Source organism: Heptranchias perlo, chromosome 3, assembly GCF_035084215.1.
Source record: "Heptranchias perlo isolate sHepPer1 chromosome 3, sHepPer1.hap1, whole genome shotgun sequence".
NCBI lineage: Eukaryota > Metazoa > Chordata > Chondrichthyes > Hexanchiformes > Hexanchidae > Heptranchias > Heptranchias perlo.
In genome coordinates, this window is record NC_090327.1 from 59,733,900 (window position 1) to 59,754,163 (window position 20,264).

Consider the following 20,264-nt stretch of genomic DNA (forward strand, 5'->3'; position numbering starts at 1 on the left):
AGGGAATTTTAATGAAAATAAAAATTATCTAAGGCAAGAAACAAAAACACATTTGTGTTCTTTTTTAAGTTGAGCCACATGGAAAGACAAATCATGAATCTGTTCATGAAAAAAAATCACAGCGGATTTAAAGATGAAGACATTTAAAAACAATTCCATTTTGGATCAGTGATCTGGAAAAGAATATATAACATTCATTAAAAAATGTATAATTATCAAAGCAGAAGCAGCAGTAAAGTCAGAACTGTAAGCTGTATGGTATCTGTTTCTAGGATATTTTTGAGGTGCATTAGAAAATAGTTCAGGTCACCATCTATCCAGAATAATAAATTAAAAGTCTTGTGTATGGTGTGCAATTCCTGTTCACATTACTATGTCACGATTCTTGAGTCCCGTTTTTTTGTCAAAATTTATAACAGCAAAAGCCACTGATAAACGCAAGATAAGGGCTCATGGGGTTGGGGGTAATATATTAGCGTGGAGTTAACGGACAGAAAACAGAGAGTATTGCAAGCGGGTTGGAGTACAAGAGTCACTCAACTTGTCTAAATCACCTTGAAGCCTCTTTGCATCCTCCTCATAACTCACGATCCCACCTAGTTTTGTGTCATCAGCAAACTTGGAAATATTACATTTGGTTCCCTCATCCAAATCATTGATATATATTGTGAATAGCTGGGGCCCAAGCACTGATGCCTGCAGTACCCCGCTAGTCACTGCTTGCCACCCCAAAAAAGACCCATTTATTCCTACTTTCTGTTTCCTGTCTTAACCAATTTTCAATCCATGCCAGTATATTCCCCCCAATCCCATGTGCTTTAATAGTGCCTCTGGACCACTTAAATGTACCAACTCCTGGGTCACCTCTGGCTAGTTTAGGTCCTACTCCCGCTCCTGCCCCACTGGCTCTACCACCACGTGGTCAATTTAGGCCCCACTTCCACTTCTGATCCTCTCGCAGGCCCCATTCCCATTTCTTCCCTATTCATGACTTTTCTAGCCCCCACCTGCCATTTCCTGATCTGCTCCACTATGCCAGCCATCTTCTTAACACTCAACATCTCGTCCTAACTTACTCCCAAGAGTATGCATTGTCCATTCTCCCCTCTGAGCTACTTCTTCAGAGGCCATGACAGTTAGCATCAATATTGATTTTCTTCAGGTGCGGTGTAAAACAGGCTGCGGATTTACTATCGCCCATTTCATGCTTTCACCTAAGACAAATTTCACCAACACTGTCTTAGACAGAACTCTTACAAACTTTTTTTTCAAATTATTTTACTCAAGATGTGTACCCCTCCTCCACTTGCATAACCCAGTATTCCTCCCCTCCTCAAACAGTGTAACCTCTGACTTACACCGTGCAACACCATGGTAGATCTGTCAGTATTACTCTGAAAATTTACAAGCTATTAAATCTTGAGTGAGTTACAGATTTCACAAGTTAAGAAAAGAACATAAGAACTTAAGAAATAGGAGCAGGAGTAAGCCATATGGCCCCTAGAGCCCGCTCCGCCATTCAATAAGATCATGGCTGATCTTCTACCTCAACTCCACTTTCCTGGCCTATCTCCATATCCCTTGATTCCCTTAGAGACCAAAAATCTATATACTCAACAACTGAGCCCTCTGGGGTAGAGAATTCCAAAAGTTCACAACCCTCTCAATGAAGACATTTTTCCTCATCTCAGTCCGAAATGACCGCCCCTTTATCTTGAGACTATGATACCTAGTTCTAGACTCTCCAGCCAGGGGAAACAGTCTATACTTTTCCAACAACACTTTCTTACCCATACAGTGTTTTGATTTATTTTATTGCACTAAATTCTAAGTGACACTTCATTAAAGAGGAATTTTGAAGTCTTTCTGCTGTATCATTATAAATGTTTTGGTTGTACGGTAATGAAAGCTGCCAGTACTATCATCTTACCTTTAGTTGGGGGAGGTAAGGTTTTCTATATTTTCAATAATGCAGAATCTTAGCTATGTGATTACAACAGCTATTAATAGGCAAATGTAGGAAAATGTTATCATTCTGAAATGATAATATACCAATGAAAATGGCAATAAAAGTGTTAGTTTGAGCACTCTCACTTCTAGACAGAAGGTTCAGGGTTCAAGTCCCACTCCATGACTTGAGCACATAATTTGGGCTAACACTCCAGTGTATTTCCGAGGAACTGCTGTGTTGTCAGAGGTACTGTCCTTTGGAACAGATGTCCAAAGTCCCACCCTCCTGTCCCAATGGTTCAGATGGCTGTTAAAGATCCCATAGCCCTATTTGAAGCAGTGCAGGGAATTCTCCCAGTGTCCTGGACAACATTCTGCTCTTAAGCAACACTACCAAAGGTAGATTAACAGGTCATTAATTTCATTGCTGTCTGTGGAATGTTCTGCACAAAATGACTGCTGCATTTGCCTACATAACAATAGTCACTGCACTTCAAAGTAAATCACTGTGTGTTATGCATTTTCAGACACTTCTGAGAGATATGATAAGGTGCTATATAAATGCAAGTCTTCCCATTTTTCTTTACATGTATGTGACTTGCCAGGGCTATGTGTTCCAGCCTCACTCATATCAGCATCAAAAATGTAATATTTTCATTCTAGTTTTATGTTATGCTGTTGCTGATGTTTGTTGCAAATGTCTTGTTTCACTGAATATATATATTAATGAATGTTTGAATTGGGTTTCCTATCCAGTACTGGGTAGAAATTTTTCCAGTATGTTTTGACTCACTGCCTTAGCTCTTGTTCAGCTTTCTGGTGGCTCTCACTGAAACCGTTGTTTTCAGCTACCTACTTAATAATTTCCCAATTTACATCAACATTCCCTTCTAATTAGGTGATGCATAACCTGAATATATGTTTTAATTCTAGATGAGTTGCTGGTTACTGGTCCTAGATAAGGTTGCACATCAGAAATTAACATCTCATTGCACAGATTGCTTTCTGAGTAATATCCCACAGTGATGTTATACAGTGATGTTATACTGACAATAGGTCTTCGACCTGAAACGTTAACTCTTTCTCCACAGATGCTGCCTGACTTGCTGAGCTTCTCCAGCATTTTCTGTTTTTAATTTCAGATTTCCAGCATCCGCAGTATTTTGCTTTTGATGTGATGTTATACAACCTGTACATTTGCTTCACAACTTTCCATGGAAGTTTGCTTCATAAAGGAAATACATTATGTTTTACAATAAAGCAAAGTAACATGGTAACATTTATCGAAGGAAACTTTCTGGAAAAATGCATGCATGTCTGAATTTTGCCATAGCAAAAATGAAACCTCTTTGCTTACTTAATTTAGACACCTTTTTCATCTGTGTTTGCCTAATTCAAGGTAACTGGGTATTTCTCTCTGATTCACTTATCTATTCTGTTAAACTGATTAATGTTATAATGAAACTTTTCTTCTTGATTATTGTGCTTATAAACCAATAAAATTGGTTCCAGCTGGCAGGCATCATAGCACAGGAGGAGGCCATTTGGCCCATCGTGCATGTGCCGGCTCTTTGAAAGAGTTATCCAATTAGTTCCATTCCCCTGCTCTTTCCCCATTGCCCTGTAACTTTTTTCCCTTCAAGTATTTATCCAATTCCTTTTTGAAAGTTACTATTGAATGTGCTTCCACCACCCTTTCAGGCAGTGCATTCCAGATCATTATAACTCTCTGTGTTAAAAAATGTTTCCTCATGTCGCCTCTGGCTCTTTTGGTGATCACCTTAAATCTGTGTCCTCTAGTTACCAACCCTTCTGCCACTGGAAATAGTTTCTCCTTATTTATTCTGTCAAAACAGTTCATGATTTTGAACACCTCTATCAAATCTCCCCTTAACTTTCTCTGCTCTAAGGTGAACAACACCAATTTCTCCAGTCTCTCCACGTAACTGAAGTCCCTCATCCCTGGTACCATTCTAGTAAATCTCCTCTGTACCCTCGCTAAGGTCTTGACATTCTTCCCAAAGTGTGGTCTCCAGAATTGAACACAATACTTCAGCTGCGGCCTAGCCAGTGTTTTATAAAGGTTTAGCATAACTTCCTTGCTTTTGTACTCTATGGGTTCGATTTTGAAAGGGCGGTGAGATGACAGCGGGGGCGGGGGGGGGTGTCAATGGGTGTGCGGGTAACCTGACTAATAAAATCTTACCGTTTCCCACGCAATCGCAAGTTAATTGGTGGCCCTTAACGTGGCTTCAGGGTTTGCCGTCTGAAAGCTGCGCAATGGGTGGACTGCGCACCCACATGACAGGCTGACAGCTGGAGAGGCTCTATTTAAAAGGCCATTGCTCCAAAGGCTTTTGTTGCAGCAAACACCAAAAAGGCACAATGGAGCAGCACAGGGGCATGGCTGCTCCAAGGTTCAATGATGCCTCACTGCAGCAGCTGCTGGATGGGGTGAGGAGGAGGAGGGAAGTGTTTTACCTGGCGGACGGAAGGAAGTGCCCTGCCTCTGCCACCAAGAAGGCCTGGCTCGAGGTGGCCGAGGAGGTGACCAGCAGCGGCAACGTCTCCCGCACCTGGGTTGCAGGAAGCCCTTCAATATCCTAACTAGGTCAGCAAAAGTGAGTACACTTATTGATTCTCCTGCATTCCGTGTTCCACAACACCGCACCCCACCCCCACCAACTCATTCCGCACTGCTATGCCTACTCCATCACATCACTCCTCGCACCCATGTTCAGTTTGGGTTCCACCAGGACCACTCGGCGCCAGACCTCATTACAGCCTTGGTCCAAACATGGACAAAAGAACTGAATTCCAGAGGTGAGGTGAGAGTGACTGCCCTTGACATCAAGGCTGCATTTGACCGAGTGTGGCACCAAGGAGCCCTAGTAAAATTGAAGTCAATGGGAATCAGGGGGAAAACTCTCCAGTGGCTGGAGTCATACCGAGCACAAAGGAAGATGGTAGTGGTTGTTGGAGTTCCTCAGGGCAGTGATGGTGGGGAATTTGGCGATAGTAATGCCGTTGATTGTCAAGGGGAGGTGGTTAGACTCTCTCTTGTTGGAGATGGTCATTGCCAGGCACTTATCTGGCGCGAATGTAACTTGCCACTTATGAGCCCAAGCCTGGATATTGTCCAGGTCTTGCTGTTTGCGGGCTCGGACTGCTTCATTATTTGAGGGGTTGCGAATGGAACTGAACACTGTGCAGTCATCAGCGAACATCCCCATTTCTGACCTGATGATGGAGGGAAGGTCATTGATGAAGCAGCTGAAGATGGTTGGGCATAGGACACTGCCCTGAGGAACTCCTGCAGCAATGTCCTGGGGCTGAGATGATTGTCCTCCAACAACCACTACCATCTTCCTTTATGCTTCCTTTGTAATTGGCCGGATTGGATTTGTCCTGCTTTTTGTGGACAGGACATACCTGGGCAATTTTCCACATTGTCAGGTAGATGCCAGAGTTGTAGCTGTACTGGAACAGCTTGGCTGGAGGCGCAGCTAGTTCTGGAGCACAATACTTAAGCACTATAGCTGGGATGTTGTCGGGGCCCATAGCCTTTGCTGTATACAGTGCACTCAGTTGTTTCTTGATATCACGTGGAGTGAATCGAATTAGCTGAAGTCTGGCTTCTGTGATGGTGGGGATATCGTGAGGAGGCCGAGATGGATCATCGTCTCGGCACTTCTGGCTGAAGATGGTTGCAAACGCTTCTGCCTTGTCTTTTGCGCTCATGTGCTGGACTCCTCCATCATTGAGGATGGGGATGTTTGCATAGCCCCCTCCTCCCGTTAGTTGTTTCATTGTCCACCACCATTTATGACTGGATGTGACAGGGCTGCAGAGCTTTGATCTGATCCGTTGGTTGTGGAATCGCTTAACTCTGTCTGTAGCATGTTGCTTCTGCTGTTTAGCATGCATGTAGTCCTGAGTTGTAGCTTCACCAGTTTGGCACCTCATTTTGAGGTACGCCTGGTGCTGCTCCTGGCATGCTCTTCTACACTCCTCATTGAACCAGGGTTGATCCCCTGGCTTGTTGGTAATGGTAGAGTGAGGAATATGCCGGGCCATGAGGTTACAGATTGTGCTGGAATACAATTCTGCTGCTGCTGATGGCCCACAACACCTCATGGATGCTCACTTTTGAGCTGCTTGATCTGTTCTGTATCTATCCCATTTAGCACGGTGGTAGTGCCACACATGTTGGATGGTATCCTCAGTGCGAAGACGGGACTTCGTCTCCATGAGGACTGTGCGGCGATCACTCCTACCAATACCGTCATGGACAGATGCATTTGCGACAGGTAGATTGGTGAGGACGAGGTTAAGTCGGTTTTTCCCTCATGTTGGTTCGCTCACCACCTGTCTCAGGCCCAGTCTGGCAGTTATGTCCTTCAGGACTCGGCCAGCTCGGTCAGTAGTTGTGCTACCGAGCCACTCTTGGTAATGGACATTGAAGTCCCCCACCCAGAGTACATTCTGTGCCCTTGCTACCCTCAGTGCTTCCTCCAAGTGGTGTTCAACATGGAGGAGGACTGGTTCATCAGTTGAGGGAGGGCCTTGGATGCCCGTCTTTTCTCCATCATGGGAGTGTGTCTATTCTGTACCTGAACTATCTCCTCCTTGAAGGCCTCCCATTATTCAAAGACTGTTTTGACTACCAATTTTTGATTCCAATCCACCTGGGCAAGATCCCTTTTTAACTCACTGAAATTAGCCTTCCTCCAGTTATGTATTTTCACATTTGATTGTTCCGTGTCTTTTTCCATAACTATTCTAAATCTAATGATACAATGATCACTGTTCTCCAAATGCTCCCCAACGGAAACATTCTCCATCTGCCTCACTTCTTTACCCAGAACTAGATCCAGCAGTGCTTCCTTCCTCGTTGGGCTGGAAACACACTGTTCAAGAAAGTTCTATAGTTCACATTTCAAGAATTCCTCCCCCTCTTTGCCCTTTATACTGTTGCTGTTCCAGTCTACACTGGGATAACTGAAGTCTCCCACTATCACGACTCTATAGTTCTTACATCTTCCTGTAATTTGCCTGCAAATTTGCTCCTCTATCTCCTTCCCACTATTTGGTGGCCTATAGTATACACCCAGTAGCATAATAGCTCCTCTATTGTTCTTTAATTCTAGCCAAATGGATTCTGTCTTTGACCCTTCAACTAAATCTTCCCTTTCCAATGCTATAATAGTTTCTTTGATCAATACTGTCACCCCGCCTCCGTTCTCTTATTCCCTATCTTTCCTGAATACCTTGTAGCCAGGATTATTAAGTACCCAATCCTCCCCTTCTTTGAGCCAGGTCTCTGTTATTGCCACTATATCATAGTCCCATGTCGTGACTTGAGCCTGCAGCTCACCAACCTTTTTTAACCACACTACATGCATTAACGCACATGCACTCCAATCTCATCTTAGACTGTCTCGCATTTGCCCCCTGTCTGATCCGTCTTATTTCTGAACTATTCTTTACTCTATTTCCATTTGTCCCTCCCAGTCCTCTGTGCACCTTGTCTCTCCTCTCTAATGTTTCATCCTGGTGCCATCCCCCTGCCAAATTAGTTTAAACCCTTCCCCACAGCGCTGGTTAGCCTCCCAGCAAGGACGTTGGTCCCAGCTCTGTTGAGGTGCAACCATTCCATCTTGAACAGATCTTTCCTGAGGGTGCTCAGAACTTGTCCCATTACCCCAGGAATCTGAAGCCCCCTCTCCTGCACCATTCCTCCAGCCACACATTAACCTGTTTTATCCTACTATTCCTGTATTCACTAGTGCCTGGCACTGGGAGTAATCCAGAGATTATTACTTTGTGGTCCTGCCTTTTAACTTCCTTCCTAGCTCCTGAAACTCTGACTGCAGGACCTCGACCCTTTTTCTTCCTATGTCACTGTTCCCACATGGACCATGACTTCTGGCTGTTCCCCTTCCACCCTCTCGGTGATGTCCTTTGGGTATTAGTACTTCGTTGCCAATTATAATAATTTTTATTATAAGTTAATGGGTCGGAATTATATGATTATGTACTGTGGCTAATATCTCTCATGTGGATTTTTTTGTAACATCTGTGCACAAGTACATCCTATTAAAGAGAAAAGCATTTCCTGCAACAAAATTTGTCTGAGAAAAAGCAAGGGGAAGTATTTGATAGCCTGAAATTAGGCAAATTTTAAAACAAATACTGAGAAATCTAGTAATGAGACACTTCACTTTGGTGCATTAAAGAGGAGCTTTAAGTACAAGGAATAATATATACCCAATCATACATTGGTCCTGTGCCATTATTTTAGCTGTTGGTTTTTAATTACTGACTCACATGGATCCATTTTACTGAAATTTGTGTAACATGTCATTTGATTACTAGGTCATCAATTACTTAGGAAAACAGGCATTCTCATATTTTCCTATTAAAGGAGAAATTTCACTCCTCAGTATTTTCAGTGCTGTGATGCACCAATGCAGAATACATGCAATTGCTGGTGCTGTAGTGCCTGATACAGTATGTCACAGCACTGAAGGAGGCCATTCTGCCCATCGTCCTTGTGCCGGCTCTTTGAAAAAGCAATCCAATTGGTTCCACTCCCCCGCTTTTACCCCATAGCCCTGTAATTATTTTCTACACACAAGAAAGAATACAAACAAAGGACAGTTAGACACAATTTCACTGGATTGTCACTTGAAATACAACTGAAAATCAGTCTCACACAAAAAAAAATCAGACTTATACAAGTCTGAAAAATGAGGTTGGAGTTTGAGCAAAAAGTCAGAAGCCACTTGCAAACACAGGAGGCAGTAAAAATAAGTAAAACGCTTCAAAAGTCTGCATATTACGACCAGTTCTCAATTTCCTATGATCAGGTGATCAATTGTGAAGCAAGCATTTTAAGCAATCACAAAGTGGGATGTTATTAAGACTTTAAACCTTGTTCATTGTACAGTATCTAAAATGTTAGGAAATACTATAATGAGAAAATATCAAAGACTTTGGACCAAAATAAGGTTGTGTTCACAATCAAGCAATTCCATAAACAAAAGGAATTCTTTTCCCTTGACATCTCATACAATTTTGTTTCATTGTGTTAAATATCACCCGTGGGAGAATATAATTAGCTCCTAGTCCTGACTGTTAGGCTATCAGGCTGACAGTTTAATTTTTTAAAAGTACGTAAAATATTTTGAAGACACACACAACTCGTGTCCAGAATGGTCCAACCATATGAATCTGTACTCAATGGCATTGGACGTAGTGTATTTAGACTTCCAGAAGGCATTCGACAAGGTGCCACATAAAAGATTATTGCTCAACATAAAGAATCACTGGATTGGGGGTAATATTCTGGCATGGGTGGAGGATTGGTTATCTAACAGGAAGCAGAGAGTTGGGATAAATGGTTCATTCTCAGACTGGCAACCAGTAGCCAGTGGTGTTCCGCAGGGGTCGGTGCTGGGTTCCCAACTCTTTACAATCTATATTAATGATTTGGAGGAGGGGACCGAGTGTAACATATCAAAGTTTGCAGATGATACAAAGATGGGAGGGAAAGTGGAGAGTGAGGAGGACATAAAAAACCTACAGGGGGATATAGACAGGCTGGGTGAGTGGGCGGAGATTTGGCAGATGCAATACAATATTGGAAAATGTGAGGTTATGCACTATGGCAGGAAAAATCAGAGAGCAAGTTATTATCTTAATGGCGAGAAACTGGAAAGTACTGCAGTACAAAGGGATCTGGGGGTCCTAGTGCAAGAAAATCAAAAAGTTAGTATGCAGGTGCTGCAGGTGATCAAGAAGGCCAATGGAATGTTGGGTTTTATTGCTAGGGGGATAGAATATAAAAACAGGGAGGTATTGCTGCAGTTATATAAGGTATTGGTGAGACCGCACCTGGAATACTGCATACAGTTTTGGAGTCCATACTTAAGAAAAGACATACTTGCTCTCGAGGCAGTACAAAGAAGGTTCACTCGGTTAATCCCGGGGATGAGGGGGCGGACATATGAGGAGAGGTTGAGTAGATTGGGACTCTACTCATTGGAGTTCAGAAGAATGAGAGGCGATCTTATTGAAACATATAAGATTGTGAAGGGGCTTGGTCGGGTGGATGCGGTAAGGATGTTCCCAAGGATGGGTGAAACTAGAACTAGGGGGCATAATCTTAGAATAAGGGGCTGCTCTTTCAAAACTAAGATGAGGAGAAACTTCTTCACTCAGAGGGTAGTAGGTCTGTGGAATTTGCTGCCCCAGGAAGCTGTGGAAGCTACATCATTAAATAAATTTAAAACAGAAATAGACAGTTTCCTAGAAGTAAAGGGAATTAGGGAGCGGGCAGGAAATTGGACATGAATTTAAATTTGAGGTTAGGATCAGATCAGCCATGATCTTATTGAATGGCGAAGCAGGCTCGAGGGGCCGATTGGCCTACTCCTGCTCCTATTTCTTATGTTCTTATGTAATGAAAAGAGCGTGTGTCTGTATTTTCCAGTGGTTTAGGGAGATTTATGCACTTGTCAGCATTATCAGGATTAATCTTTGGCTTCAGAGCACTAATTCTTGAATTTTAAGGCCTCCAGAGCTGAACCCCATAAAATAAAAACACATTCCTAATACTCATTTTGTCCCCTTAAGGTTTTCTTGTCTAATATAGCACTGTAGTGTATTGATCCATTTCATGTTTTGTATCTGTCACTGGCACAAATGAATAGGTTAGAGACAGCAAGAAAAGAATGTCTGTTTGAAAAAAAAATCAGAGCTCTGAAGTGCAGGTGGTACGTAGAAATCATTTAGTACAAGCTGTGCTGGTGGAGGTTTTTTTCAGTTGTTTAGCAGCAATACATTTGAACTTTTCTGAGCTACATGTCTTGAGTTTTTATTCACTACATTAAGAGTAAGGATCACAATCTGAACATATAGAACCTTTAAATATTTTGTTACAATTCTTTTGTGTTAAATTTTGCTGAATAATAAACTGTCTCTCTTATCCCCTGGATTTAATATTGGGAAAAAACTCAACTTCAGTTAGCACTTGATGGCAAAAGTCAATTCACAGAGGGACATTAATTTGCAAATTTTATGTTTGCATTTAATATAACAGACAATGCCAGGAAAAGAGCCATGATTTTATATAACACGGGGACATGTTTTTAGAAGTTTTTGAAACATTAACAGAAACTTGGACAGCAAATGACTGAAGTAGCTGTGCAAAAGGTCAACGAGTATTTTACACCAAAAAACAACACTGAACTTGAAATATGTGTGTTCTGGTGAACCAAGCAAAAACTGGTGATACATTTGACATATTCATGCAAGGCCCTGTAAGAAAGCAGCCACGTGCAAGTTCACCAATTTTGATGACATAAAATTTCAAATTATCCAAAGCTGCACATACTCACCCCACATAGATTTGCATTGCAGGGCCCCGAGTATAACTGTCAGTTTATTGGACTTGCCAGAACCGTTGAAATGTCCAAATTTCAAGCTTCAGGCATTGAACAAACACATCAAAATTGTGATGCAATGACTGTAAAGAACATATAACGTGTAACATAATGCAAAGGGACACACAGAATTAAAATTCCGGTAACTGTAAATACATGTCACAACAGTTGAGGAAGTTACTCACATAAGGGTGGATGTTCAACACATCTGGCCAGAGGTAAATCCTGCGCATCATGTGGCAAACAAAATCATGTCACAAAATACTGCTCCTCTAAGCCACCGTGTAGTGACAGAAAACAGTCCACAGCTTAAACCCTCAATAGAAGGTACTGAAAACCACATCTCAAACAAGGTGCAGCCAGAGAATGAAGTGACCAAACCAAACCACACACATGCCAATGCATTCAGCAGCAAAGATGAATACATATATGTCATATGCAATGTCGCCTATCTCAGACAACTGGAGCTGAAATTACCATATTTAACACTGCTTTGAAAGTCATGATTGATGCTGGGACCAGTGTAAACTTTCCTGATGAAAGTGCCTTCAACACATGACAAGACCAAGTACTACTGCAGATGATAAGTAACCAGATATTACTATATTTAAAGGGAAGTTTGCCACGATAGTTAAATTAAAAACTAAACTCACACATGCAACATTGTATGTAGTAGAAGGAGTCACTGGATCCCTACAGAGTACAAGTAAATGAAGTTCAAAATACCTCTGCAATAACAAAGTTAATCAATGAATACTCTAACTTCCTCCAAAAGTTAGGCAAACTCAAAGGTTTCCAGATACACTACTGCAGCAAATGAATTTCATTCCATATCCAAAACAAGGTTAAACAGGAACTCAAAAACCTTGAGAAGATGGACATTATTGAAATAGTTGACTGACTGACTCCATGGGTATCACCAATTGTAGCAATCTCTAAATTTAAGAATCCAGACAAAGTAAACACATGAATCAATATACACCTTCCAAATATAGCTGTACAGGGAAAACATAGCTCACCTACAGTAGATGTCAGTTCCTCATTTATATGGAACTACTGTATTCTCAAAACTTGATCTCAATGTTGGGTATCATCAACTAGAACTTGCTCCTCAGTTGAGGTATATCACCATTTTTTATATGCAAATAGCATGTCATGTTCCATAGTAGATTAAAAAAAATCCAGCAAACATTTCAGGGCATAAAAGGTATCAAAAAATTTGACATTGACATTTTGGTTTATCTTGAATATAACCAAAATAGCCCACAGGAGATTTCAAGGGGCATGGGCAGTCTGAGACATGAAAAATTAACTGGGGGAGCAGAGGGAGCAGATGGGAAACCAGGTGGCCATGGCATGAAATTAACAGGGTGAGTAGTGGCAAATAGAGCAAGCAGATAGGGGGAGCAGAATGGTATGGAATGGTTGGCCCTCAGCCTTAAATATTAACAGGGGTAGTAGGAGCACAATGAAAAAACAGGGAGGGTGGTGGAGCAATGGGGAGCAGGCAGCATGAACAGCAGGAGGCAAGGTAGAAAATAAAAATGGCAGGCAGGCCCAGGGCCATGTCCTGTGATCCTCTCCAGCTAGGATAAGTGTAAGCACTAAATTACTGACACAGTGCCACCTAGCTTAGCGATTTAGCTAGGAGGCTAAAAGCAATTCTGCATTAAAATGATAGGAAAATTAAAGAGAAAATTGAAGCGTAACAGAAACAACATAACATTAATAATGTCATACAAAAATTGTGAAACAAAGTAAGTGCGAAATATATAGGAAGTGCATACTATACACACAACTTATAACATATTATAGCTATATAAAGAATGCACAAGCGAGAGTGCATGTAAGACAGATCTTTACCAGATCACCCGTGCCATTGCTTATGGCAAGGAAGATGAAATGCTGTTTTATAACGATAGGACCGTTATATCATGCAATGCACAATGTATTATTCTGCAGCTATGGTGGATCTATGTCCCTTTAAGGCCACTCAATCTAATTCCAGGTAAGGAAAACACAGGGTGAGGTCATTCAGAATTTAGAATTTGATGGGAAATCTTTAGAACCCTTAGAGAAATGGTGTAAATGGCCACAACAAAGCATGATTGCTAAAGATAATTAAGATGCTGTAGACATTCTGACACCAACATTTTCTGTTCCTGGGAAGCTTCTTCGTACATTGAAAATAACTGCCTTTATTTCTTTACACATTTTTCTGGTGACACAGAAATTTGCAATGGCACTTAGAGGCCAACTGACAGGAAATGCACACTAGACATAATGTTTAACATTTTTATTATATTACTGGTGGATTTTCCATGGCATTGTTCAGGTTACACCCCCTGTTTTACCTGTTTCCATCACCTTTCTGTCATTGGTTCTCCCTCCACTTCTGGTTCTCTATCTCTTTCTGCTTGTCTGTGTGTTCACTTTTGTTTCTTCCTTTGTTTTCTTTTCTGGTTCTTTCTCTGCCCTATTTTTCTCTTGTCTTTTGTTGTTTTGTCTTCTCTCTCTTTTTCTGACAGTGAGGGTGCAGGTGCTGGTTGGTGAAAAGTACAGGAGGTGGTCAGGGAGGCATTTAGCCAGGATATAGGCAGATTTTGTGTGACCATCTACTAAAGCTTTTCATTTCCATGGCTGTAATCAGGTCCTTAATTAACAAGGCCACTCTCCTACCTTTTTCCCTTCTCTTTCTCTAATGAAAATTTTATAGTTGGGAATATTTAGCTCCCAATTCTAATCGTGCTGAAGCCAAATTTCCATTAAGGCTATATTATCATATCCCTTCATTCTAATTAGCACCAGTTTCTCCAATTTTATTTCTAATGTTTTGGGTATTCACATATAAACAGTGCAGCACTGATGCATTCATGCTCCTCAGAATAAATTCATGAAATCTACTCTATATTATTCATTAGGGGTCATTAATTTAATCAATTTCATTACCCACCAATGATAAGTATCAATTATATTGACATAAACCCATAGAAAACAATACATTTTAAAACGTACACTAACATGATAATTACCAAAGACATGAGAGATTTGCCATTATCTAGAAAGACTATAATGGTATTGTCAGTTTACATTGTCTTTTCTTTTTTTTTTGTTTATTTAGGGTGAGGAATATTAGCATTGGTAAATATAATATTTTTGCATTTTAGGTATCCATGCTTGGAATTTTTGCAGGGTTCTCCAGCAGTAAATCAGCAGAATCCCAAGCAAAATAGTGAAACAGCTAAAAACAGACATTTACACCATTTCTCTGGGGGTTCTGACAATTTCCCATCAAAGTTACAGCAGGAGATCGGGAGAACTCTTGGAAATTGAGGCGGTCCATTGTCTACATCATACAATTGCCACTACTTACAGTCCTCCCATAAATCTAGCTGTGCAATTGTAGGCCACAGAACTTCATAAATGAACTGTGGTGTTTACTGAACAATAAATGTTAAACTCATTCATGTACCCAGAAATATAGGAAGTGGACATAAGACACAACTAACAGCGCTAATGTGAACTCTACGTGTGTGTTAACTTGGCTTGCTCCTTTTGAATCAGAAAGTTGTAGGTTCAAGTCTCACTCCACGACTAGAGTACGTAAACTTGTAGTCAAAAATGCCATTTTTTGGATGGGATGCTGAACTAAAATTACGTTAACCTGTTCCTGTGGTTTAGGAGGAGATTCTGTGGCACTATTTGTCTACACAACGAAAGGCAGGTAGGAAAATTAATTTATTTTAGTCCCTTAAAATGTGCAGCCTTGAATACATACAGAGTCTCAGTTAATGGAAGTTAGGGATTACCTAGGGAAAAATAAAATTCAGGCTTTCTCTAAAATGGTAGCACTTAATCATTATTCCCTTCATTACCTTCTTCAATTTACCTTCATTGGATGTACAATCTCTTTGTAATTAGAAGATGATTCCCTTTGTCTTTTTCTGTAGCAATTTTTATCTCGCAGATGTAATAGGGTAACCTTACAAATACAAAGTATATTCAGGTCAGAGAGTTAGAGGTCATATTAAGTCAATTTGTATGGCTACACTAGGCAGTTACAGAGACAAAAGTGTCACTTAACTGTACAAGTTGTCTGAACAGAAGGATCCGGGTAGAGCAGATAACCCTGTCATGAATTGGCTCATCAACTCAAGGTTCCAGAAGCTAATGTCACCATCCCAGAGGAAGAAGGAGATCATCTCAACACACCACTCACAAGGATAAGGTCTTATAAGCTCTGGAAACGTTGTTAACCACCAGCACATAGACGCTAATCTATTCAATTCGCAGGCTGTCCAAAACTGTTGATTTGTCAACAAATATAAGGAGTTTACTCCTAGAGTAGCCTCATCAATTTGCAGTAGTCTCAGACACTGAGCTCAACTATAATTAAATAATCAGCGATCCAGTTAATGCAGAATTACAGTGAAACACTGAACTGCCTTTACGATCTCTGTTATGCATTTTGTTAAGTAACTGTCTATTAACTATTTGTCATTCAAATTTCTGGGTAATTCTGTCTACAACTATTTATATCTATTCATTGTTTGTAAACTCCATGTTTAAACTTCAGTAGAGATAATTGTGTTCCTGTAATCAATATTGGTGTCGTTAATGCATGACTTGTTGTTTGACTTCTTTGATGATTTGGCAAGAAAGGATTAATTCATTCAGTAGCTTGTGGGTATTCTAATTGAGGATGGTAAAATAAACTCAAATTCAATCCGAACTGCATGATGTAAGATAATTCAGTGTGCCAAATTTAGGCATTAATCACTTTTAGACCTAAGGTGGGTGGTAAACCACAGGCAGTTCCTTAGTAAAGAATGAAGTGAGGGGGGATAAAGATTCATCTGGTTCCTTGGCATATATTTGTCAGGATAACTAACCCAGTATTCTTACAAGAACTTGTGGAGCTGACCCCATGTCTGTGGATAATGTTGCATAAAATGTGGAACAAGAGGGGGCAAAGGACAGACCCCTGTGGGAATTTGGAGGTAACAGTGTGGGAGAGGGAAGAGGAGGCATTGTTGGAGATGATCTGGCTACAGTTAGGTATGTAAGAGTGAGGGAAATCCCAGTGAGCAGGACAATGGGGGATGGTGTGGCCGACCATGTTAAAGGCTGCAGAGAGGTGAAGGATCATGGTCACAATTACAGAGGATGTCATTTGTGACTTTCTTTAGGTCATTTCAGTGCTCTGGTAGGGAAGGAAACCTGATTTGGGGAAATTCAACCATGGAGGTACAGGAAAGATGGGCAGTGAATTGGGAGGTGACATCGTACAAGAACTTTGGAGCAGAATGGGAGGTTGTTTATAGGGCGGTAGTTTGCAAAGATATAGGGGATGAGGGTGCTTTTTTTGAGGAGGGGGGGTAATGAAATCTGCTATGACTTTCCTAGGTGTGGGCTCTCGGCAGCTGCCCCCTCTCCCTGTTAGGCTCACATGAATGAAGCAATTCTAACAAAATATGTGTGAATGTTTACTGGGATATTTTAAGAGCCCTCATTGTTTTAAGTTGATATATTATGTGAGAATTACCATCCTGGGCAGGTGTTTTGACTGGATCTAATTCACTTTCCCAGAACGTGTGTGTTCTGCGGATTCAATCTCGTTAGCCTAATTTAACATAATAGTAAATTTAACTTAATATTTCGCTTAGGTCAACTAGTCAAAAATCTTGGAACAGGATAGAAGTATTTACATAAAAATATAAGAAATAGGAGCAGGAGTAGGCCATACTGCCCCTCGAGCTTGTTCCTCCATTCAATAAGATCATGGCTGATCTTCTGAGGATGTGAAAGGTGCTATATAAATGTAAATTCTTTCTATTCTTTCTTAAAGTAATTTTGAAAATTAAGCATCAATGTGACTTTTGACATGCTTTGTTTTCAACTATTTACTTGAAATATGAATTTACTGTCATTCCTCTTTTCTACTTTATTTCCACCTCTAGTTACTTCTCTGACTCTCCCCCTTCGCTCTCTCATTTTTGCTACCCTCCTTTTCCTCTATCTTTCATTCTCTCGTGCTTTTCATTTTCTCATTCCTTCTCCCACTCATTCCTTCTCAATTTTACATTCAGTAGGTAATATTCACCGTAAGTTCAGAAGATACTATTAATTCGCTGTCTGTTTACTGCAGGAACTGATGTTACTGGTACATGTCTTGCCGGAGCTTGTTCAGGATAAGCGGAGTGCTGCTGTACTTTCCGTTCTCCCACAGTCCTGTAACTTGTTCTCGGTCAGTCTTTCTGCACTTTGTAGACAGTTTGCGACGCTCCGCCAGTCCATCGAAAAACTTTAACTTTGCTCCATCGCTGAAGACCTTATAATAACCCTTTTTTAAAGTTATCTGAAGATTTTGCCCTCCCTAAACCATGAAGGAAACGACCGTGCATCCTTGAGGAAGGCTCAGTTATAAACACCGGTGAAAGTATAGTGATGAAAATGGACAATAAATGTCTCGCCCTCGCCCCCCGCATGCATTCACTTCATTGAAAGAAACCTTCGCAAGACTTGCACTGCAGTTGCATTCCCCGCAGATCTGACGGTACCAATGTATCTGGGTGCTGGCAGCGGAGCCGCGCGCTGCCATTCACACAATGTGATGTATCCGCTCGCTCTGTGCCTGGGAAGCGCGTGCGGGTTGCAGGAATCGGCGGCATACAGCTGGAGGATGCGCTGATTAACAGGCACTCAGCAGCACGACGCAGAGATTCGGCTTTTCTTTTCCTTCTCCACTCTGCACCGATGCGAAGAGGAAAATAATAAACATTTAAAAGAAAAAAATATATATAGATACATCTTAAATTGGATTGTGAAAGGAAAACTGAAGTGAAGCATGTGTGAAAGCCCCCCATTGCTGCAGAGCTTTGCCGTTTATATATTTGGTGAGTGTGAATGGCTATTTTTAAAAGAATGTGCTTAAAGCGTGTAAATGACCTTCATAAACTGTAGCTCCCAGGTAATGATATGTTTACATTATTCGATGATAATGTAATATTTCATTAAGTTTCAGTCTGTGTGACTGGCTGTCCATTTTTATACGAGTGTGTGTACTATAAGCTGACTCAAGCACTTCAGTTTATTTTTTTTCTATTTGAGCCAAGCAGCCTGATGTTTTATTGCAGCAAAAGCCCCGGGCTGGCTTTGCAGTCCACTGCAGCGGGAATTTAATGTCAATCCGGGTTCCTCTTCAGCCTGTTGCGGTGCAGATTTTAATCAATCGCGGTCAGTGATTTAACGTTACTGGGGAATGCGCCTAGGCCAGCTCTGCTTGTACAGAGTGCCACACTGGGAAACCAAATAACATGCCAAGGTCTGCTGGAAGCTGCTGAGATCTAGCCCCAAAGCAATCTAGATTTTGAACCAGTACGTTCTGAAGATTAACCCAGTGGTTAGACCTGCCTGATTAGAAGGTCATACTGTACATGTTAAACTCAAATTATGTCGGTTTGCTTGGAAATGACGACAGTGCTAGGTGTCTGTGTTTTTCTATTTGTGTTTTGAAAATATAAAGGAAAATTGCAATGTCCACTGCTTTGTGATACAAATACACAGTTGGCTGTAGGATCTGTAGAAAGACAAGGTGGTGCATATTTAAAATAACCCAGTAATGTGTTTCATACATGTTCATGATTTGCATGTGCAGGCAGATCTTCAAGTGGTGATCACTGAAATGTGTGAGTCTTCAATTTCACTGTTTTGCCTGAATAAATATACACCAGCAGTTTTCAAACTTTTTTGTTTTGGCAACCCCTGCAAGGATTGACACACTCCTGGGGCTCCCTGTCCTAACTTCTGAAAGATAGTGTTGTCAGCTACCCGCCTTCCCTCCCAAAAAAAAAACAATGCCATCATTGCAGAAAAACGTTATTTTTTAGAATACAGCAATAGAAATAATGTGGTATCAAGACAACAAGTACAGAAAAATAATGACACATAGAAATCTGATGACCTCAGGAATCTTCTGGGATCCCCTTGCAGAACTCATAGGTCTGGGGACCCCAGTTTGAGAACCTGTGGCATATGAAGTGTGGAAGTGTGAAATTCACACTACGATATGTCTATGCATTTCCCACATTTGCATAACCTTGTGGTAAAAGTACATGCAAACACTACTTGCTCATTTTTCTGGTGACACAGTATTGTTCTGTGACTGGCTGGCATTCAATCAGAAGTTTCATTGATGTCTACAGCACGTACGACCCTTTTAATGTGCTACATACACAGCAACTCTGAGCATACAAAGGCACTTTTTCACTTCTCACAGGCCACTGATTTCACTACTAGTGGTTCTTTGTAAATATTTTTGCTGTGCAAGGTAGATAAATGGATTTTTAAAAGTAAATGCAAAGTATCTTGTGCGTGTCAATAAATGTCAGTGACTGTATGAAAATTGTTTTACTCCTACGATTAGCCAAATGTACAATCAAATTAATGATGTTTTATAAATAATTTTCACTATTGCAAGATTTGATTCACAAATGTTGTAATCCTCCTTCAGGGCACTTTAAACTTTTCTGATTCCTGACCTTAGATAAAATCTGTTCTAAAAGTAATAGGCTTTGAACTGTACACACTGCAGTACTTCAATTTAATAGTTGTTTCTGATTTACTAAAGTCTGCTGTGATTATAACTACACTGTAGAAGGCGTATTTGACAAAGTAACTTTTCTGTAGACTCATTTAAAGAACTTTGTATTGTATTGCTCCTGTCCGATTTTTATAGTTCTGGTGATACTGGATGTTCTCTACTAGTTAAATTGTGTTTACAGTGTCAACATGTGTTGTGAATCCTGAGGTGAAGTAATGATTATAGAACAACATTTCTTCATGGAATCTATTTGTGCAGTAAAT